Below are 24946 nucleotides of genomic sequence, written 5' to 3'. Positions count from 1 at the left end.
TTTATATGGTGCACACTGATCACACAGACCCATTCTCTCACATGTGGGCCTACCAGCTTTTTCCTGCTTGATTTGAAGCCGCTAGAATTTATGAGTACATATACATATATACACCAAAAACAGTGGCTCGTAAGACGTATATACAGTGGACCCTCGCATACCGTTGGCATCACATAACGTTAAATCCGCATACCGATACATTTTATCACTAAAATTTTGCCTCGCATACCGCTAAAAAACTCGCTCAACGCTGTTCGTCCGAGACGCTTCTAATGTGCGGCCTGAGCCAGCTTCACATGTTCCGCCGGTGGCATTGTTTACAAGCCAGCCTCCGTGGTAACATCCAAGCATACAATCGGAACATTTCGTATTATTACAGCGTTTTTGGTGATTTCATCTGCAAAATAAGTGACCATGGGCCCCAAGAAAGCCTCTAGTGCTAACCCAGTGGTAAAAAGGGTGAGAAATACTATCATACCACAGTCAGCTGCTGCTGCACCACGGTCAGCTGTTGCTTGCCCAGTCAGCTGTTGCTGGATCAGTCAGCTGCTGTTGCACCTCGATCAGCTGTTGCTGGACCAGTCAGCTGTTGCTGGATCAGTCATCTGCTTCTGCACCATGATCAGCTGTTGTTGGACCAGTCAGCTGTTGCTGAATCAGTCAGCTGCTGCTGCACCACGATCAGCTGTTGCTGGACCAGTCAGCTGTTGCTGGACCAGTCAGCTGTTGCTGGATCAGTCAGCTGCTGCTGCACCACGATCAGCTGTTGCTGGACCAGTCAGCTGTTGCTGGATCAGTTAGCTGCTGCTGCACCATGATCAGCTGTTGCTGGATCAGTCAGCTGTTGCTGGACCAGTCAGCTGTTGCTGGACCAGTCAACTGTTGCTGGATCAGTCAGCTGTTGCTGGATCAGTCAGCTGTTGCTGGATCAGTCAGCTGTTGCTGGATCAGTCAGCTGTTGCTGGATCAGTCAGCTGTTGCTGGACCAGTCAGCTGTTGCTGGATCAGTCAGCCATTGCTGGACCAGTCAGCTGTTGCTGGATCAGTCAGCTGTTGCTGGATCAGTCAGCTGTTGCTGGACCAGTCAGCTGTTGCTGGACCAGTCAGCTGTTGCTGGATCAGTCAGCTGTTGCTGGATCAGTCAGCTGTTGCTGGACCAGTCAGCTGTTGCTGGATCAGTCAGCTGCTGCTGCACCACAGTCAGCTGCTGTTGCACCATCAGCTGTTTCTGAACATGACTCGTCCCAAACCTGTCCCGAACCTGTCCGTCCAGCCTGAGCGCCTGCCTTGCCATCATTGTTTACAAGCCAGGGTGGCCGGTTGCATGCATACATTCGATACATTTTGTATTATTCCATTATTTATAGTGCTTGTAACTGCTAAATAAGCCACCATGGGCCCAAAGAAAGCTTCTAGTGCCAACCCTGTGGTAAAAACGGTGATAAATACTATCGTACCACAGTCAGCTGCTGCTGCACCACGGTCAGCTGATAAATTGGACCAGTCAGCTGTTGCTGCACCACAGCTGCTGCTGCACCACAGCTGCACCATGGTCAGCTGTTGCTGCACCACAGCTGCTGCTGTACCATGGTCAGCTGCACCACAGCTGTTGTTGCTGCACCACCATCAGCTGTATTACTCGAAGATGTGGAGAGAGTGTTGTTGGTGTGGCTTAACGTGAAACAATTACCGAGAAACGATTAACCCTGGAGGGTTAGCCACCCAGGATAACCCAAGAAAGTCAGTGCATCATCGAGGACTCTCTAACTTATTTCCATTGGGGTCCTTAATCTTGTCTCCCAGGATGCAACCCACACCAGTCGACTAACACCCAGGTGAACAGGGAAAAACGCCTGGAACTAGTGCTCATATTGGTGAATTTAAAGCCAGCAAAGGTTGGTTTGAGAGATTTAAGAATCGTAGTGGTATACACAGTGTGATAAGGCCTGTTCTGGAAGAAAATGCCAAACAGGACCTACAGTACTCAGGAGGAAAAGGCACTCCCAGGACACACTGTCTCATCAGTCATTGCTGCATCTTCAATAAAGGTAAGTGTCATTTATTCTTCATTTAGTAGAGTAGTACATGCACAATATATACTGTGCATGTACTACTCTACTATTGTGCATGTATCCTTCTCTTTGTGTGTAGGAAAATGTATATTTCATGTGGTAAAAATTTTTTTTTCATACTTTTGGGTGTCTTGCACGGATTAATTTGATTTCCATTATTTCTTATGGGGAAAATTCATTCGCATAACGATAATTTCGCAAAACAATGAGCTCTCATGAACGGATTAATATCGTTATGCGGGGGTCCACTGTATATGACCAAAACAGTCAAAGAGTTAAGGAGTACATAGACACTGAAAAATTAAAACCCTAACAAGTGTTTAATTGTGATGAAACAGGTTTATTTTGGAAGAAAATGCCAAACAGGGCCTACATTACTCAGGAGGAAAAGGCACTCCCAGGACACAAGCCTATGAAAAACAGGCTAATTTTAATGTTGTGTAGTAATGCTAGTGGGGATTGCAAAGTGAAGCCTTTACTTGTGTATCACTCTGAAGCTCCCAGAGTGTTCAAGAAAAACAGTGTCATCAAGCCTAATTTGTGTGTGATGTGGAAAGCAAACAGTAAGACATGAATCACTAGGGAAATTTTGCTGGACTGGTTTTATTCTGTATTTGGCCCCACTGTGAAAAATTACCTCCTGAAAAATAAATTGTCACTGAAGTGTCTCCTGGTATTGGACAATGCTCCTGCTCATCCTCACAACTTGCAAGAGCAAATTGCGGGGGAGTTGAGCTTCATCAAAGTGAAGTTTTTGCCTCCTAATACAACTCCTCTCCTTCAGCCCATGGACCAGCAGGTCATTTCAAACTTCAAAAAACTCTACACAAAAGCAGTGTTTCAAAAGTGCTTTGATGTGACCTCAGACACTGAATTGACCCTAAGAGAGTTTTGGAAAGATCACTTCAGTATCCTCAGTTGCATAAACCTTATAGGTAAGGCTTGGGAGGGAGTGACTAGCAGGACTTTGAACTCTGCTTGGAAAAAACTATGGCCACAATGTGTACAAGAGAGGGATTTTGAAGGGTTTGGGGCAAACCCTCAGGAGCCTATGCCAGTTGTGGAATCTACTGTGTCATTGGGGAAGTCCATGGGGTTGGAGGTTTGTGGCGAGGATGTGGAAGAGTTGGTGCAGAGCGACGATGAAGAACCACTACAGAGCTACATGAGCTTGTGGTGCAACAGCAACAGATCACAGCTCAGGAATGTGCTTCAGAGAAGGAGGAAGAAAGACAGAGGAAGTTGTCTTCATCAAGGATTAAGGAAACGTGTACAGGAAGGCCCCGCTTTACGGCGTTTCACTTTACGGCGTTCCGCTAATACGGACATTTCAAATTATGACCAAAACACGCTATACGGCTCCCCCCACCTGACTTTCTAATACGGTCACCGTGCCCCACCCTGTTTGTTTACATTCTCCATGAGCTCAGTAAGCACTAAGTCTCTCCATTTTGTCTGGAAACTCCAAAATTTCAAATGTTTTTAAAAGTTATTTCATATTTTATATATACTCTGATAATTATACTTATGTATACCTGTACCTAAATAAACTTACATACTGTGCTGGCATGCAGGTACACATTAAAATTGATAAGTGTCTTATGTCTCCAGACGTCATATTAGTAATGATAATAATAATCATCGAGTCATTTAAATATCGTATATTACGTTAATATACACATTTTCATTAATCCATCCATGATATTTTTTTCAAAATTATATAATAAACACGATGCATAACATATAAATAAGATAAATACACCCCACAGTAGAATAAATAAACATAAATGTGAGATGTGGTAGCAGACGACTTGCACAAGTGACGCCATATTAGAAATGATAATAATAATAACAATACTCACCGAGTCTCATTAAATGTCGTATATTACGTTAATATACACATTTTCATTAATCCATCCATGATATTTTTTTTCAAAATTATATAATAAACACGATACATAACATAAAAAGATGATAAATACACCCCACAATAGAATAAATAAACATAAATACAAGATGTGGGAGCCACATAACTTGTACAAGTGACGGCAAGAATAACATTTTCTCTAATCTAACATAAGAGAAAATGTGTTACTGGGGGTAACTGTAGAAAATTATTCCTTTCGTATGTATGTAAGTAAGTTTATTCAGGTATACACAAATACAGTTACATAGATTATCATACATAACAACATACGTGTAGAGAACCTAGGATAACCCAAAAAAGTCAGTGTGACTTATTTCCATTGCCTTCACTCAGAGCTTCATTTCTTCTCAAAATGATGTTACATGAGAATGGGAGTCTTCTTCTTTATTAATTCTACCGTATCAATGTAGAGACAACCTGTACACAATGTAACTTGTACACAAACCAGACGTGTACACTTCGTTTGTTTACAAAACTTACGTTCGCCTGGTTTGTTTACATAACTCTGCGCCTGTCCCCTCTCATGTACTCATTCTTTCTCTCTCTCATTTATTCGTTTTATCTCATTTACTTACTCCTGACCCTACATTAAGATTACAAATATTTTAAGGTAAGTAATGAGCGAACTGTATATACATTTTATCGCTCTGGGATGCTTAAATATCATAGAATAGTATGTGTGGGTGGGGAGGCCTGGTATGGTAGCCTGGCTGACACCATACATACCACACTTGATTTCTTACAATAAATACTACTTGTCTCACCCTAGATTAAGACTATAAATATTTTAAGGTAAGTAATGAGTGCACTATGTGTGTATTGTACTTTTTTATTGTTTTTTGATGCCTGGTTCTATTGCTAACTTAATATATGTTAGTGTAAACTTGTTATCTAGTGTTTGTATGCATTTATAAGTGGAAAAAAAGGGTGTTCCACTTTACGGCGGTAGCCTGGAACCTAACCTGCCATATAAGTGGGGCCCTCCTGTACAATGTTTATAAAGGTGAAACCATTTATGGATGAATTTTATCCTGTCACAGCTGTTGCAAGCCGTATTGACAACATGTACAATGACACTGTTGTGTCCCATTTTAGGGAAATCCTAAGGGGACATGAGAAACAGAGCTCTCCGGACAGATATTTTGTCCGACAGGGGTCCAGTGACTCTCAAGCTGGTCCTAGTGGCATTAAAAAACCAAGAAGGGAGGTAACCCCAGCAAAGGACTTGGTACCTGAAGTCTTTATGGAAGGTGATTCCCCTTCCAAACAATAGAGCACCTGAATCTCCCCTGCTCCTTGCTCATCATTCATCAGTAACTCCACAATAAAGGTAAGTGGCATTCAATTGTTTATTTTGCATGTACCATTGGTTTCTGTGTAGGGAAATGTATATATCATGTAAAAAAAAAAACTATTTTGTTTAATACTTTTGAGTGTCTGGAATGGATCAATTCTATTTCCATAATTTCTCATGGGGAAAATTAATTCGATTAACGGCTAATTCACCTAAAGGCTAGTACAGTATACTGGTTGTATGAATTAAAAAGTGTAAAATATTGACTAAACTACATTTAGAAGCTGTCAGTAAAATAACTCTCTTTTTGTGCAAATGGGAAAAAGGAAACAAATAACAGTAAAAATATTTTCATCTCTACAAGTACATGTACAGTAGGGTCCTGCTTCTTGGTATTTTGCCTTATGGCATTTTGCTAATATGGGCATTTCAAATTATGACCAAAACTCACTATATGGCTCCCCTCACCTGACTTTCTAATACAACAACCGTGCCCCACCTGCTTTGTTTACATTCTTCATGAGCATCGCATTTCTCCATTATGTCTAGAAATTTTCCAAAATTTCAAATGTTTTAAAGAGTATTTCATGTACTCTTGTCAGCGTGTCAGTGTGCCTCGTTGTGCTCCGGGTTTTCTCGTGTTTTCACGGTCGCTCTTACGTGCTAGAACTTTAATTTGTGTCATCAATCCTATACGATACATCCCTCTAGCGCCTGGAACCAATCTTGGGCGGAAAACATTATATACTGAGTCAAAAAAGGAGAATTAGTGTGCACTACGTAGCAGAGTTTACTGCCAGAGGGGAATCATAGGCCTGTGTCCCGTGTGGAAAAAAATAATAATAATTGAACTTTTCATGTCAGAGGAAAGAAAGTCTCCCTGATAACATTGAGTATACATAGTGTATAGTGTATACTACAGTGGCTCCCTAGTATATTGATGATAAAGGCTAAAGTGTCATTTGAAAACAGGTGAATTTGTAAATGAAGTGATAAGCCTATAGAGGAAAGTGCCAGAAGTCGCCAGAAACTTACCACAGGTCAGCTGTTTTTAATAATCTTACTGGCCTGCTAGTGTACTCGCATATAATCTAGTGATACCAGTGAATAGCAGAATACAGTGTTGTAGTAGCAACTAACCAGTATTATAATGGTACTTACTGGAGTGGAGTGACTTTCATTAGTTTCTCTTTCTTGAAATACGAGACGTTACTGTGAATTTCATATAACCTGTAGTTACCAGCGGTCGCAATATACACAACGAGAAGCAATTATTACTACAGAAAAAGCGTCCTTCCTCCAAAATTGCACCAGTCAACTATAGTGATAATATAGCATTTATTGTGGTGGAGACGGAAAAAAAAAAAAAATAGAAAAGCCAGATACAGCGATTGATAAACAAGGAGGTGACCGTTCGTCATTGTAGGAGCTGCCAGATATCACCGGCTCTTCAACACGCAAGTTATACTTTTGTATCAGTCAAATCACATATTACTCGGGTAGATAATTTCCAGTAGATCCTTCATGTGTTAGCTCAAATCACCGACCAGTATGTTTTAAATAAGTGACCCACTGATCAGAGCAGATCGACTGGTCCGAACCCTTGACTGGTCCGAACCCTTGACTGGTCCGAACCCGGGACTGGTTTCAAACAGTTTCGTTGGACAATAAAGCAGACTGTAAACGGATGGGGTTGTAGGCGCCCTTATAAACACAAACATTAAAAATCAGGAACGTGACGGTAAGCTGTCCAATATACAAAAAGAGTTAGAAACAGAAATACAAATAGCTAGAGCTTCATTTAAGGTTATTAATATAATATTCAAGAGGTTGCTAGTAGAATTGCAGTAAATCAACCATTCAAATCATTATGAAGCTGTGTGTAGTCTGTGGTCAGTCAAACAAACGGGCTTCCACATGGATAAATTGTCATTTTTGTGGAAATTGGTGTCACGCCCCTTGTGCAGATATCCCAGAACTAGCTACAAGCAGTATTAAAACAGAGAAGTGTTTCTGGATATGCCCAAATGAGGAAAATCTGTGGACTAAAACCACAAGGGTATTAAAAGAGGACAACATCAAAGCTGCTTTCATAGAAAACCTGGAAGCTTTCTACAACAGATGGGAACATAAAAAGTCTGGGCTGAATGGTACTGCCCTTGATACTGGCCATGTAGTCACAAACTGTAAGGCTGGAGGTGATGTCCTGGTAGTCAGTAAATGTGGGGCTGATAGTGCTGTCCTGGGAGAGAGTAATGGTGAAGCTGGAGGTGCTGTCCTGGGAGACAGTAATGGTGAAGCTGGAGGTGCTGTCCTGGGAGACAGAAATGGTGAAGCTGGAGATACTGTCCTGGGAGACAGTAATGGTGAAGCTGGAGATTTTGTCCAGGTAGTCGGGAATTATACGCAGGAAGGAATACATATAAATGACCTCATAGGGGACAGGAGCCATAGTAGGGAAACAAGTGTAGTCAAAGATAAGATAAAACCAATATTGCAAACTAGAAATACCGCAGGAAATAGCAAACAAGAGGACTCCAATAGCAATAGTGAGGATAAATTACCAAAAACAACTGGTGGGAGCTCCATTGTTGGTGCTAGGGAGGATAGAAGTAAGACAGGGAAACATGCACCAACAGGGAATACAATCAAAGAAACCCAAGGCAAGCGGAAAGCAAGCCTGTGCACATACTATGCACTTGGTATCTGCTGGCATGGGAAATCTGGAAAAACAGATGGGACGTGCAACTATGACCACCCTAGAAAATGCCATGCCCATATGACAACAGGAAAATGCAAACTCCCTTCCTGTAAGCTTTTTCACCCTGAAATGTGTACCTCTTCAGTACAGGAAAGACTGTGCTATAACTTAAATTGCCAGGCATACCATCTAAAGGGGACAAAAAGATACAAAACATCCAGGCCATGGGAAAACCTGGGTAGCCACAGCCACTCAAGAGGGAGAGGTTTTTTAGTGCCAGGAAGGAAAAAAAACTGGCAGGAAATGGCAGAAATCGTACACCAAATCCAGTCATTCCTGGAGTGGAACCACAGTCGATGGCCTCCACTCCAAACCAACAGATACAGATACTAATGCCGGAAAAAAAATCCCCCCCCAGTACCAACAATACCACCAGTCCGATAACATTCTTCTTTGCAAATATACAGGGTCTAAAGCCAGCAACAAACAACAAAATACCTTTCATCCGTGGACTGCTTGCAGAGGCAAAGGCAATGTTCGCGGCTTTCACTGAGACCCACATAAAGGATCACTTGGACAACGAAATATGGATCCCAGGTTACAACCTATACAGATGTGACAGAGTGAACAGGCAAAAGGGGGGGGTTGGCCTGTACATTGCAGAGTCACTTGTTTGCACAGAACTGCTTAATGCCTCAAATGACGTAGTGGAAGTTTTAGCAGTAAAGGTCGAGAACCAAAACCTAGTCATTGTGGTAGTCTACAAGCCTCCGGATGCAACATCCCAGCAATTCCAGGAACAGCTGTTAAAAATTGACCACTGTCTGGAAAATCTTCCAGCTCCTGCACCCAACATCTTGCTCCTGGGGGATTTCAACTTAAGGCACCTAAAATGGAGGAATATAGCAAATAATATTGTTGCAGTAATAACACCAAGAGGCAGCTCTGATGAAAACTCACACTCACACGAGCTTTTAAATCTCTGCACAAAATTCAATTTAAACCAGCAAATAATAGAGCCTACTAGACTGGAGAATACACTAGACCTCATATTCACTAACAATGATGATCTGATAAGAAATGTCACCATATCAAAAACAATATACTCAGATCACAACATAATTGAGGTTCAGACATGTATGCGTGGAGCCCCAGACCGACAAAATGAGACTAGTCACGAGGAAGCATTCACCAAATTCAACTTCAATAACAAAAACATAAAGTGGGACCAAGTAAACCAAGTCCTAACCGATATAAGCTGGGAAGATATACTAAGCAACACAGACCCAAACTTATGCCTAGAACAGATTAACTCGGTGGCACTCGATGTATGCACAAGGCTTATTCCTCTAAGAAAAAGGAGGAGTATATGTAAAATAGAAAGAGACAGGAGCTCCCTTTACAGGTGACGGAAAAGAATAACAGAGCGGCTAAAAGAGGTCAATATATCTGAAATGCGCAGGGAGACACTGGTCAGAGAAATAGCAAGCATCGAACTTAAGCTAAAAGAATCCTTTAGGAGTCAGGAATCGCGGGAAGAACTAAAAGCTATAAATGAAATCGAAAGAAACCCAAAGTATTTCTTCTCCTATGCCAAATCAAAATCGAGAACAACGCCCAGTATTGGGCCCCTACTTAAACAAGATGGGTCCTACACAGATGACAGCAAGGAAATGAGTGAGCTACTCAAGTCCCAATATGACTCAGTTTTTAGCAAGCCGCTAACCAGACTGAGAGTCGAAGATCAAAATGAATTTTTTATGAGAGAGCCACAAAATTTGATTAACACAAGCCTATCCGATGTTATCCTGACGCCAAATGACTTCGAACAGGGGATAAATGACATGCCCATGCACTCTGCCCCAGGGCCAGACTCATGGAACTCTGTGTTCATCAAGAACTGCAAGAAGCCCCTATCACGAGCCTTTTCCATCCTATGGAGAGGGAGCATGGACACGGGGGTCGTCCCTCAGTTACTAAAAACAACAGACATAGCCCCACTCCACAAAGGGGGCAGTAAAGCAACAGCAAAGAACTACAGACCAATAGCACTAACATCCCATATCATAAAAATCATTGAAAGGGTCCTAAGAAGCAAGATCACCACCCATCTAGAAACCCATCAGTTACACAACCCAGGGCAACATGGGTTTAGAACAGGTCGCTCCTGTCTGTCTCAACTACTGGATCACTACGACAAGGTCCTAAATGCACTAGAAGACAAAAAGAATGCAGATGTAATATATACAGACTTTGCAAAAGCCTTCGGCAAGTGTGACCATGGCGTAATAGCGCACAAAATGCGCGCTAAAGGAATAACAGGAAAAGTCGGTCGATGGATCTATAATTTCCTCACTAACAGAACACAGAGAGTAGTCGTTAACAGAGTAAAGTCCGAGGCAGCTACGGTGAAAAGCTCTGTTCCACAAGGCACAGTACTAGCTCCCATCTTGTTCCTCATCCTCATATCCGACATAGACAAGGATGTCAGCCACAGCACCGTGTCTTCCTTTGCAGATGACACCCGAATCTGCATGACAGTGTCTTCCATTGCAGACACTGCAAGGCTCCAGGCGGACATCAACCAAATCTTTCAGTGGGCTGCAGAAAACAATATGAAGTTCAACGATGAGAAATTTCAATTACTCAGATATGGTAAACATGAGGAAATTAAATCTTCATCAGAGTACAAAACAAATTCTGGCCACAAAATAGAGCGAAACACAAACGTCAAAGACCTGGGAGTGATTATGTCGGAGGATCTCACCTTCAAGGACCATAACATTGTATCAATCGCATCTGCTAGAAAAATGACAGGATGGATAATGAGAACCTTCAAAACTAGGGAGGCCAAGCCCATGATGACACTCTTCAGGTCACTTGTTCTATCTAGGCTGGAATATTGCTGCACTCTAACAGCACCTTTCAAGGCAGGTGAAATTGCCGACCTAGAAAATGTACAGAGAACTTTCACGGCGCGCATAACGGAGATAAAACACCTCAATTACTGGGAGCGCTTGAGGTTTCTAAACCTGTATTCCCTGGAACGCAGGAGGGAGAGATACATGATTATATACACCTGGAAAATCCTAGAGGGACTAGTACCGAACTTGCACACGAAAATCACTCACTACGAAAGCAAAAGACTTGGCAGACGATGCACCATCCCCCCAATGAAAAGCAGGGGTGTCACTAGCACGTTAAGAGACCATACAATAAGTGTCAGGGGCCCGAGACTGTTCAACTGCCTCCCAGCACACATAAGGGGGATTACCAACAGACCCCTGGCAGTCTTCAAGCTGGCACTGACAAGCACCTAAAGTCAGTTCCTGATCAGCCGGGCTGTGGCTCGTACGTTGGTTTGCGTGCAGCCAGCAGCAACAGCCTGGTTGATCAGGCGCTGATCCACCAGGAGGCCTGGTCACAGACCGGGCCGCGGGGGCATTGACCCCCGAAACTCTCTCCAGGTAAACTCCAGGTACTCTGATAATTATACTAATGTGTACATGTGCCTAAATGAACTTACACATGTGCTGGCTCACAGGTACACATTAAAATTGCTAAGAGTGTTTTATTATTCTAGAGCACACCATATTAATAATGATAACACACTCAACACCTGAGCACCTAACACACTCAACACCTGAGCACTTGACACACTCAACACCTGACACACTCAACACCTGAGCACCTAACACACTCAACACCTGAGCACCTAACACACTCAACACCTGAGCACTTGACACACTCAACACCTGACACACTCAACACCTGAGCACCTAACACACTCAACACCTGAGCACCTAACACACTCAACACCTGAGCACCTAACACACTCAACATCTGAGCACTTGACACACTCAACACCTGACACACTCAACACCTGAGCACCTAACACATTCAACATCTGAGCACCTAACACTCAACACCTGAGCACTTGACACACTCAACACCTGACACACTCAACACCTAACACACTCAACACCTGAGCACCTAACACACTCAACACCTGAGCACTTGACACACTCAACACCTAACACACTCAACACCTGAGCACCTAACACACTCAACACCTGAGCACCTAACACACTCAACACCTGAGCACCTAACACTCAACACCTGAGCACCTAACACACTCAACACCTGAGCACCTAACACACTCAACACCTGAGCACCTAACACACTCAACACCTGAGCACCTAACACACTCAACACCTGAGCACCTAACACACTCAACACCTGAGCACCTAACACACTCAACACCTGAGCACCTAATATACTCAACACCTGAGCACCTAACACACTCAACACCTGAGCACCTAACACACTCAACACCTGAGCACCTAACACTCAACACCTGAGCACCTAACACACTCAACACCTGACACACTCAACACCTGAGCACCTAACACACTCAACACCTGAGCACCTAACACACTCAACACCTGAGCACCTAACACACTCAACACCTGAGCACCTAACACACTCAACACCTGAGCACCTAACACACTCAACACCTGAGCACCTAACACACTCAACACCTGAGCACCTAAGACACTCAACACCTGAGCACCTAACACACTCAACACCTGAGCACCTAACACACTCAACACCTGAGCACCTAACACACTCAACACCTGAGCACCTAACACACTCAACACCTGAGCACCTAACACACTCAACACCTGAGCACCTAACACACTCAACACCTGAGCACCTAACACACTCAACACCTGAGCACCTAACACACTCAACACCTGAGCACCTAACACACTCAACACCTGAGCACCTAACACACTCAACACCTAACACACTCAACACCTGAGCACCTAACACACTCAACACCTGAGCACCTAACACTCAACACCTGAGCACCTAACACAGTCAACACCTGAGCACCTAACACACTCAACACCTGAGCACCTAACACACTCAACACCTGAGCACCTAACACACTCAACACCTGAGCACCTAACACAGTCAACACCTGAGCACCTAACACTCAACACCTGAGCACCTAACACACTCAACACCTGAGCACCTAACACACTCAACACCTGAGCACCTAACGCACTCAACACCTGAGCACCTAACACAGTCAACACCTGAGCACCTAACACACTCAACACCTGAGCACCTAACACACTCAACACCTGAGCACCTAATATACTCAACACCTGAGCACCTAACACACTCAACACCTGAGCACCTAACACACTCAACACCTGAGCACCTAACACACTCAACACCTGAGCACCTAACACACTCAACACCTGACACACTCAACACCTGAGCACCTAATATACTCAACACCTGAGCACCTAACACACTCAACACCTGAGCACCTAACACACTCAACACCTGAGCACCTAACACACTCAACACCTGAGCACCTAACACACTCAACACCTGAGCACCTAATATACTCAACACCTGAGCACCTAACACACTCAACACCTGAGCACCTAACACACTCAACACCTGAGCACCTAACACACTCAACACCTGAGCACCTAACACACTCAACACCTGAGCACCTAACACACTCAACACCTGAGCACCTAACACACTCAACACCTGAGCACCTAACACACTCAACACCTGAGCACCTAACACACTCAACACCTGAGCACCTAACACACTCAACACCTGAGCACCTAACACACTCAACACCTGAGCACCTAACACACTCAACACCTGAGCACCTAACACACTCAACACCTGAGCACCTAACACACTCAACACCTGAGCACCTAACACACTCAACACCTGAGCACCTAACACACTCAACACCTGAGCACCTAACACACTCAACACCTGAGCACCTAACACACTCAACACCTGAGCACCTAACACACTCAACACCTGAGCACCTAACACACTCAACACCTGAGCACCTAACACACTCAACACCTGAGCACCTAACACACTCAACACCTGAGCACCTAACACACTCAACACCTGAGCACCTAACACACTCAACACCTGAGCACCTAACACACTCAACACCTGAGCACCTAACACACTCAACACCTGAGCACCTAACACACTCAACACCTGAGCACCTAACACACTCAACACCTGAGCACCTAACACTCAACACCTGAGCACCTAACACACTCAACACCTGAGCACCTAACACACTCAACACCTGAGCACCTAACACACTCAACACCTGAGCACCTAACACACTCAACACCTGAGCACCTAACACACTCAACACCTGAGCACCTAACACACTCAACACCTGAGCACCTAACACTCAACACCTGAGCACCTAACACAGTCAACACCTGAGCACCTAACACACTCAACACCTGAGCACCTAACACACTCAACACCTGAGCACCTAACACACTCAACACCTGAGCACCTAACACACTCAACACCTGAGCACCTAACACACTCAACACCTGAGCACCTAACACACTCAACACCTGAGCACCTAACACACTCAACACCTGAGCACCTAACGCACTCAACACCTGAGCACCTAACACAGTCAACACCTGAGCACCTAACACACTCAACACCTGAGCACCTAACACACTCAACACCTGAGCACCTAATATACTCAACACCTGAGCACCTAACACACTCAACACCTGAGCACCTAACACACTCAACACCTGAGCACCTAACACACTCAACACCTGAGCACCTAACACACTCAACACCTGACACACTCAACACCTGAGCACCTAATATACTCAACACCTGAGCACCTAACACACTCAACACCTGAGCACCTAACACACTCAACACCTGAGCACCTAACACACTCAACACCTGAGCACCTAACACACTCAACACCTGAGCACCTAATATACTCAACACCTGAGCACCTAACACACTCAACACCTGAGCACCTAACACACTCAACACCTGAGCACCTAACACACTCAACACCTGAGCACCTAACACACTCAACACCTGAGCACCTAACACACTCAACACCTGAGCACCTAACACACTCAACACCTGAGCACCTAACACACTCAACACCTGAGCACCTAACACACTCAACACCTGAGCACCTAACACACTCAACACCTGAGCACCTAACACACTCAACACCTGAGCACCTAACACACTCAACACCTGAGCACCTAACACACTCAACACCTGAGCACCTAACACACTCAACACCTGAGCACCTAACACACTCAACACCTGAGCACCTAACACACTCAACACCTGAGCACCTAACACACTCAACACCTGAGCACCTAACACACTCAACACCTGAGCACCTAACACACTCAACACCTGAGCACCTAACACACTCAACACCTGAGCACCTAACACACTCAACACCTGAGCACCTAACACACTCAACACCTGAGCACCTAACACACTCAACACCTGAGCACCTAACACACTCAACACCTGAGCACCTAACACACTCAACACCTGAGCACCTAACACACTCAACACCTGAGCACCTAACACACTCAACACCTAACACACTCAACACCTGAGCACCTAACACACTCAACACCTGAGCACCTAACACTCAACACCTGAGCACCTAACAGTCAACACCTGAGCACCTAACACACTCAACACCTGAGCACCTAACACACTCAACACCTGAGCACCTAACACACTCAACACCTGAGCACCTAACACAGTCAACACCTGAGCACCTAACACTCAACACCTGAGCACCTAACACACTCAACACCTGAGCACCTAACACACTCAACACCTGAGCACCTAACGCACTCAACACCTGAGCACCTAACACAGTCAACACCTGAGCACCTAACACACTCAACACCTGAGCACCTAACACACTCAACACCTGAGCACCTAATATACTCAACACCTGAGCACCTAACACACTCAACACCTGAGCACCTAACACACTCAACACCTGAGCACCTAACACACTCAACACCTGAGCACCTAACACACTCAACACCTGACACACTCAACACCTGAGCACCTAATATACTCAACACCTGAGCACCTAACACACTCAACACCTGAGCACCTAACACACTCAACACCTGAGCACCTAACACACTCAACACCTGAGCACCTAACACACTCAACACCTGAGCACCTAATATACTCAACACCTGAGCACCTAACACACTCAACACCTGAGCACCTAACACACTCAACACCTGAGCACCTAACACACTCAACACCTGAGCACCTAACACACTCAACACCTGAGCACCTAACACACTCAACACCTGAGCACCTAACACACTCAACACCTGAGCACCTAACACACTCAACACCTGAGCACCTAACACACTCAACACCTGAGCACCTAACACACTCAACACCTGAGCACCTAACACACTCAACACCTGAGCACCTAACACACTCAACACCTGAGCACCTAACACACTCAACACCTGAGCACCTAACACACTCAACACCTGAGCACCTAACACACTCAACACCTGAGCACCTAACACACTCAACACCTGAGCACCTAACACACTCAACACCTGAGCACCTAACACACTCAACACCTGAGCACCTAACACACTCAACACCTAACACACTCAACACCTGAGCACCTAACACACTCAACACCTGAGCACCTAACACTCAACACCTGAGCACCTAACACAGTCAATACCTGAGCACCTAACACACTCAACACCTGAGCACCTAACACACTCAACACCTGAGCACCTAACACACTCAACACCTGAGCACCTAACACAGTCAACACCTGAGCACCTAACACTCAACACCTGAGCACCTAACACACTCAACACCTGAGCACCTAACACACTCAACACCTGAGCACCTAACGCACTCAACACCTGAGCACCTAACACAGTCAACACCTGAGCACCTAACACACTCAACACCTGAGCACCTAACACACTCAACACCTGAGCACCTAACACACTCAACACCTGAGCACCTAACACACTCAACACCTGAGCACCTAACACACTCAACACCTGAGCACCTAACACTCAACAAGACGGACGGAGATATGATCATGTCTGGCGCCTCGTCACCTTAATATATTATATTTCATGGGTCAAACTCTCTCTATGTATCATCTAACACATGAATGTTATATTGTAACAAAGGTAGGTGTTACTCACCTGTGTTAGACACCACAAACACTGTTTATTGTTGACTTTGTCACACCCACCCACCAACACAAGTGTTGTTGTTGTTGTTGTTGTTGTTTATAGGGCCACTGACAGTGTACGTCGTATCGAGCCCTGACTTCCGGCGCTCTGAAAAGGAGCTTCGACCAAAGTTAATTAAGTTCATTCAGTTATACCCAAATACAGTTACATAGATTATTATACCTAGCACAATATATGTAGAGAACCTAGGATAACCCAAAAAGTCAAACAAAGTGATTTATTTCAATTTGGGTTGAAGAAAATTATAATAATAACCCGAATGGAAATGTCACTTTGTCTGACTTGACTCACGAAATCGTAATGACACGATTGCAAACAAACCATACCACGGGCGGGGTTCTATCCCCGCCCGTGGTATGGTTTGTCTGACTTTTTTGGGTTATCGTAGCTTCTTTACACATTTGCTGCTATGTATGATAATCTATGTAATTGTATTTGTGTATACCTGAATAAACTTACTTACTTACCTATGCACATGTACAAGGTATACAGTCCTGGCAGACATCAGTGACATACTACTATATAGAAAGCCATTTGTTAGGCAGAGTATTTCCCGCAAATTAGATCAGTTTTGTCGCAGGATGCGACCAACACCAAAATGCTCTGCATAACAAACGGTTTTCTATATTTGAACATGTGACTGATGTCAGCTAGGCCTGAATGTCTAGTACGTGTACTTATGCAAATGAAGATATTGTTATATTACACAATTTAATAAAATTTCATTTTTGTCGTGTTCCTGGGAAATAAACATCATTTCTAAATTCTTTATAACTAAACAAAATTTAAAAACGCAGCTTTGGTCCCAGAACTTTGCTTTTGTTGTCAGGACACTTCTGGAACACTTTCAAGAACGACTGATGTTAAACTATTATGTTCTAGGGTTTTGCTGGCAAATATAAAAGCAGTGGCTCACAAACCAGCATTCAGTTCAGCTCTGTCTGTCTGAGAAGACACATCGGAAGAAGTGAAATGGCATCAAGAGGCTGCAGTCATTCTCCAGATGCATTCTGCTACATATGGGGTTAATTCATTAAGATAAGAGCAAAGAAGTTCTCTGTAGCAGCATCTTAAAAAATGTGTGAAGCTTATGAAGCATATTTTGTCATGCCAGTTGTGGACCAAGACAAGACCTGGGCGCCTCATGTTGCTTGTGAACATTGTAAGAAAACATTGGAAGGTAAGAAAGTCATTAGTTATGTGAATTGTAAAATCTTGAATAGGAACATTTTTTTTAAATGAAATGTATGTAACAGAAACTAATTTTTGTGTTCTTTTACAGGATGGTATATAGGAGAAAAAAGAGCCATGAAGTTTGGTGTTGCTAGAATATGACGTGAACCCACTGATCACTCAGCCAACTGCTACTTCTGTCTGGTGGATCCTTCCTAACACCGAACTGGGAAAAATGCACCTGCTATTTCTTATCCAGATTCTTCCTCTTCTATTGTACCAGTACCACACAGTGCTGATCTTCCTGTACCTACACCTCCAGAAAGAAGTCAACCATCAGAAGAAGAAAGCAGCAAATCAGAAAATGAAGAGTGCAATGAACAAGACTATGATCTCACAGATGCAGCTGTTGGGAGGAATCCTTACTACCCAAACCAAACAGACCTCAGTGACCTTATCAGAGATCTTGGTTTGATAAAGTCAAATGCTGAGTTTTTGATTACAAGGCTCAAGGAGTGGGACTTGGTGGATGAAAGTGTGCAAGTGACAAGCCAAAGAAAACATCACCAACATTTCTCTAGCTTTTTCACTAATGAAGACATGTTGTGCTACTGTAATGATGCATCAGGCCTGTTTGATGCAATTGGAATTGCATGCAATCCAGATGAGTGAAGACTCTTCAGTGACAGCTTCTCCAGAAGCCTAAAAGCTCTACTTCTGCACAATGGGAACAAATATTCAACTCTTCTCTTGGCTACAACAGTGTCAGACATCTACTGGAAGCTTTGAACTATGATAAGTATGGCTGGAAAATTACTGGAGACTTCAAAATGGTGGCATTTATGATGGGACTTGAAGGACTACAAAGTTTCCCTGTTATCTTTCTCACTGGGATAGTAGAGACAGAGCAGCACATTACCAGAGGAAACACTGGCCTCCAAGAACTGAATTCTCAGTAGGAAGATATATCAGATATAAGCCACTGGTTGATTCTCAAAAGGTTCTGTTCCCTCCATTATACATCAAACTAGGGCTAATGAAACAGTTTGTTACAGCTCTTCGACAAAGAGTCTGCAGCTTTTATGTATCTTCATGACTTCCTTTCCAAGCTGTCAGAGGCAAAGGTGAAGGCTGGCATTGTCAGGAAAAGCATGGAATGCTCAGAATCTCCAAAGAAGCTCGCAGAGAAGGAAAAGGAAGCCTGGGAGAGTTTTGTTGTTGTAGCACAGGGCTTTCTGGGCAACAACAAGGCTGACAATTATGTGGAACTTGTTGAGTCCTTGGCAAAAAGCTATGGCCAAATGATGTGTAGGATGCCCCTTAAGGTCCATATTCTTGATGCTCATCTTGACAATTTCAAGGAGAATATGAGAGTATACTTAGAGGAGCAAGGGGAGCGCTTCCACCAAGATATAATGAACTTTGAACACAGATATAAGAGATCTTATAATGAAAACATGATGGGAGACTGCATTTGGGGGTTTTTAATGGGAAAGTGATTTGTTACATGCTCGCAAGTGTAAAAAAAACTTCATTTTTAACTTTGTAAATATGTTTCAGAAAGTTTAAAATAAAATTTGTATAAATTTTATTTTATTTATTGTGCGATGAAGATGGGGTGACATAGAGTGAGCCAAATTTGGCGGGTTGGCGGCGCCGGTGTGCCACCTGTAGGTGAGGAGGAGAAACGTGAGTGTAAACAAAGAGAGCGTGAGGCCGATGGAACACATATTACCTCCCTAATACATAAGTTATGGCGGGGGTGGAGGAAGTGTTATGGGGAGATAGGCCGTCCTCGTGTGTGTTGCGCAGACAAAAACAACGTCAGCAGGCGACAGCTATTCCATGTTTGGAGGTTCTTGAGTCGGTGGGAGGGTATAGGGAGACACAGGTTATCCACACTACGGATGGGATGGGGTTGTTTGCGGATAAGTGGTACGAAAAGTATTGGCAGGAGGAAGGGGTAGGATTAGGGGATTTAGAGAGGGTGTGTGGAAGTGTGCCATGTAGGTTAGGACACAGTGATAGGGAAGCTTTGGGGGGGGACATAACTGAGGGGGAAATATGGAGAGCTTTGAGTGCCATGCGAAAGGGCAAAGCACCGGGAATCGATGGACTGTCGGCGAAGTTTTATCAACAGCATTGGGAGTTATTAAAAGGTTTTTTGGTGAGGTTACTAAACTTGATGAAGGTAAGGGGAAGGTTGGGTGAAAGACAGGCAACAGCTGTAGTTGTCCCGGTTTTTCGTTGTCCCGGTTTTTCTCTTGTTTTCACGGTCGCTCTTACGTGCTAGAACTTTATTTTGTGTCATCAATCCTATACGATACATCCCTCTAGCGCCTGGAACCAATCTTGGGCGGAAAACATTATATACTGAGTAAAAAAAGGAGAATTAGTGTGCATTACCTAGCAGAGTTTACTGCCAGAGGGGAATCATAGGCCTGTTTCCCGTGTGAAAAAAATAATAATAATTGAACTTTGTGTCAGAGGAAAGAAAGTCTCCCTGAAAGCATTGAGTATACATAGTGTATAGTGTATACTACAGTGGCTCCCTAGTATATTGATGATAAAGGCTAAAGTGTCATTTGAAAACAGGTGAATTTGTAAATGAAGTGATAAGCCTATAGAGGCAGGTGCCAGAAGTCGCCAGAAACTTACCACAGGTCAGCTGTTTTTAATAATCATCCTGGCTTGCTAGTGTACTCGCATATAATCTAGTGATACCAGTGAATAGCAGAATACAGTGTTGTAGTAGCAACTAACCAGTATTATAATGGTACTTAGTGGAGTGGAGTGACTTTCATTAGTTCTTTTTCTTGAAATACCAGACGTTACTGTGAATTTCATATAACCTGTAGTTACCAGCGGTCGCAATATACACAACGAGAAGCAATTATTACTACAGAAAAAGCGTCCTTCCTCCAAAATTTGCACCAGTCAACTATAGTGATAATATAGCATTTATTGTGGTGGAGACGGAAAAAACAAAAATAGAAAAGCCAGATACAGCGATTGATAAACAAAGAGGTCGACTGTACGTCATTGTAGGAGCTGCCAGATATCACCGGCTCTTCAACACGCAAGTTATACTTTTGTATCAGTCAAATCACATATTACTCGGGTAGATAATTTCCAGTAGATCCTTCATGTGTTAGCTCAAATCACCGACCAGTATGTTTTAAATAAGTGACCCACTGATCAGAGCAGATCGACTGGTCCGAACCCTTGACTGGTCCGAACCCTTGACTGGTCCGAACCCGGGACTGGTTTCAAACAGTTTCGTTGGACAATAAAGCAGACTGTAAACGGATGGGTTTGTAGGCGCCCTTATAAACACAAACATTAAAAATCAGGAACGTGACGGTAAGCTGTCCAATATACAAAAAGAGTTAGAAACAGAAATACAAATAGCTAGAGCTTCATTTAAGGTTATTAATATAATATTCAAGAGGTTGCTAGTAGAATTGCAGTAAATCAACCATTCACATCATTATGAAGCTGTGTGTAGTCTGTGGTCAGTCAAACAAACGGGCTTCCACATGAATAAATTGTCATTTTTGTGGAAATTGGTGTCACGCTCCTTGTGCAGATATCCCAGAACTAGCTACAAGCAGTATTAAAACAGAGAAGTGTTTTTGGGTATGCCCAAATGAGGAAAATCTGTGGACTAAAATCACAAGGGTATTAAAAGAGGACAACATCAAAGCTGCTTTCATAGAAAACCTGGAAGCTTTCTACAACAGATGGGAACATAAAAAGTCTGGGCTGAATGGTACTGCCCTTGATACTGGCCATGTAGTCACAAACTGTAAGGCTGGAGGTGATGTCCTGGTAGTCAGTAAATGTGGGGCTGATAGTGCTGTCCTGGGAGACAGTAATGGTGAAGCTGGAGGTGCTGTCCTGGGAGACAGAAATGGTGAAGCTGGAGATACTGTCCTGGGAGACAGTAATGGTGAAGCTGGAGATTTTGTCCAGGTAGTCGGGAATTATACGCAGGAAGGAATACATATAAATGACCTCATAGAGGACAGGAGCCATAGTAGGGAAACAAGTGTAGTCAAAGATAAGATAAAACCAATATTGCAAACTAGAAATACCGCAGGAAATAGCAAACAAGAGGACTCCAATAGCAATAGTGAGGATAAATTACCAAAAACAACTGGTGGGAGCTCCATTGTTGGTGCTAGGGAGGATAGGAATAAGACAGGGAAACATGCACCAACAGGGAATACAGTCACAGAAACCCAAGGCAAACGGAAACCAAGCCTGTGCACATACTATGCACTTGGTATCTGCTGGCATGGGAAATCTGGAAAAACAGATGGGACATGCAACTATGACCACCCTAGAAAATGTCATGTCCATATGACAACAGGAAAATGCAAACTCCCTTCCTGTAAGCTTTTTCACCCTGAAATGTGTACCTCTTCAGTACAGGAAAGACTGTGCTATAACTTAAATTGCCAGGCATACCATCTAAAGGGGACAAAAAGATACAAAACATCCAGGCCATGGGAAAACCTGGGTAGCCACAGCCACTCAAGAGGGAGAGGTTTTTTAGTGCCAGGAAGGAAAAAAAACTGGCAGGAAATGGCAGAAATCGTACACCAAATCCAGTCATTCCTGGAGTGGAACCACAGTCGATGGCCTCCACTCCAAACCAACAGATACAGATACTAATGCCGGAAAAAAAATCCCCCCCCAGTACCAACAATACCACCAGTCCGATAACATTCTTCTTTGCAAATATACAGGGTCTAAAGCCAGCAACAAACAACAAAATACCTTTCATCCGTGGACTGCTTGCAGAGGCAAAGGCAATGTTCGCGGCTTTCACTGAGACCCACATAAAGGATCACTTGGACAACGAAATATGGATCCCAGGTTACAACCTATACAGATGTGACAGAGTGAACAGGCAAAAGGGGGGGGGGGTTGGCCTGTACATTGCAGAGTCACTTGTTTGCACAGAACTGCTTAATGCCTCAAATGACGTAGTGGAAGTTTTAGCAGTAAAGGTCGAGAACCAAAACCTAGTCATTGTGGTAGTCTACAAGCCTCCGGATGCAACTTCCCAGCAATTCCAGGAACAGCTGTTAAAAATTGACCACTGTCTGGAAAATCTTCCAGCTCCTGCACCCAACATCTTGCTCCTGGGGGATTTCAACTTAAGGCACCTAAAATGGAGGAATATAGCAAATAATATTGTTGCAGAAATAACACCAGGAGGCAGCTCTGATGAAAACTCACACTCACACGAGCTTTTAAATCTCTGCACAAAATTCAATTTAAACCAGCAAATAATAGAGCCTACTAGACTGGAGAATACACTAGACCTCATATTCACTAACAATGATGATCTGATAAGAAATGTCACCATATCAAAAACAATATACTCAGATCACAACATAATTGAGGTTCAGACATGTATGCGTGGAGCCCCAGACCGACAAAATGAGACTAGTCACGAGGGAGCATTCACCAAATTCAACTTCAATAACAAAAACATAAAGTGGGACCAAGTAAACCAAGTCCTAACCGATATAAGCTGGGAAGATATACTAAGCAACACAGACCCAAACTTATGCCTAGAACAGATTAACTCGGTGGCACTCGATGTATGCACAAGGCTTATTCCTCTAAGAAAAAGGAGGAGTAGATGTAAAATAGAAAGAGACAGGCGCTCCCTTTACAGGCGACGGAAAAGAATAACAGAGCGGCTAAAAGAGGTCAATATATCTGAAATGCGCAGGGAGACACTGGTCAGAGAAATAGCAAGCATCGAACTTAAGCTAAAAGAATCCTTTAGGAGTCAGGAATCGCGGGAAGAACTAAAAGCCATAAATGAAATCGAAAGAAACCCAAAGTATTTCTTCTCCTATGCCAAATCAAAATCGAGAACAACGTCCAGTATTGGGCCCCTACTTAAACAAGATGGGTCCTACACAGATGACAGCAAGGAAATGAGTGAGCTACTCAAGTCCCAATATGACTCAGTTTTTAGCAAGCCGCTAACCAGACTGAGAGTCGAAGATCAAAATGAATTTTTTATGAGAGAGCCACAAAATTTGATTAACACAAGCCTATCCGATGTTATCCTGACGCCAAATGACTTCGAACAGGCGATAAATGACATGCCCATGCACTCTGCCCCAGGGCCAGACTCATGGAACTCTGTGTTCATCAAGAACTGCAAGAAGCCCCTATCACGAGCCTTTTCCATCCTATGGAGAGGGAGCATGGACACGGGGGTCGTCCCACAGTTACTAAAAACAACAGACATAGCCCCACTCCACAAAGGGGGCAGTAAAGCAACAGCAAAGAACTACAGACCAATAGCACTAACATCCCATATCATAAAAATCTTTGAAAGGGTCCTAAGAAGCAAGATCACCACGCATCTAGAAACCCATCAGTTACACAACCCAGGGCAACATGGGTTTAGAACAGGTCGCTCCTGTCTGTCTCAACTATTGGACCACTACGACAAGGTCCTAAATGCACTAGAAGACAAAAAGAATGCAGATGTAATATATACAGACTTTGCAAAAGCCTTCGACAAGTGTGACCATGGCGTAATAGCGCACAAAATGCGTGCTAAAGGAATAACAGGAAAAGTCGGTCGATGGATCTATAATT

The 24946-nt window shown here is 43.7% G+C and overlaps 1 long non-coding RNA gene across 1 annotated transcript in view; it reads right to left on the bottom strand.

Annotated features, from left to right (window-relative positions):
• The window catches only part of LOC138851214 (uncharacterized), a 92214-nt gene extending 75005 nt beyond the window's left edge, over positions 1-17209 (bottom strand). Inside the window, exon 1 of the long non-coding RNA XR_011391067.1 lies at positions 17084-17209. This is a non-coding gene — a long non-coding RNA (uncharacterized lncRNA). The remainder of the gene's footprint in view (positions 1-17083) is intronic.
• Between the last annotated feature and the right edge of the window lie 7737 nt (positions 17210-24946).

Source organism: Cherax quadricarinatus, unplaced genomic scaffold (assembly GCF_038502225.1).
Source record: "Cherax quadricarinatus isolate ZL_2023a unplaced genomic scaffold, ASM3850222v1 Contig128, whole genome shotgun sequence".
In the NCBI taxonomy this organism is placed as follows: Eukaryota; Metazoa; Arthropoda; class Malacostraca; order Decapoda; family Parastacidae; genus Cherax; species Cherax quadricarinatus.
This window is presented reverse-complemented; position numbering and strand designations above follow the sequence as displayed.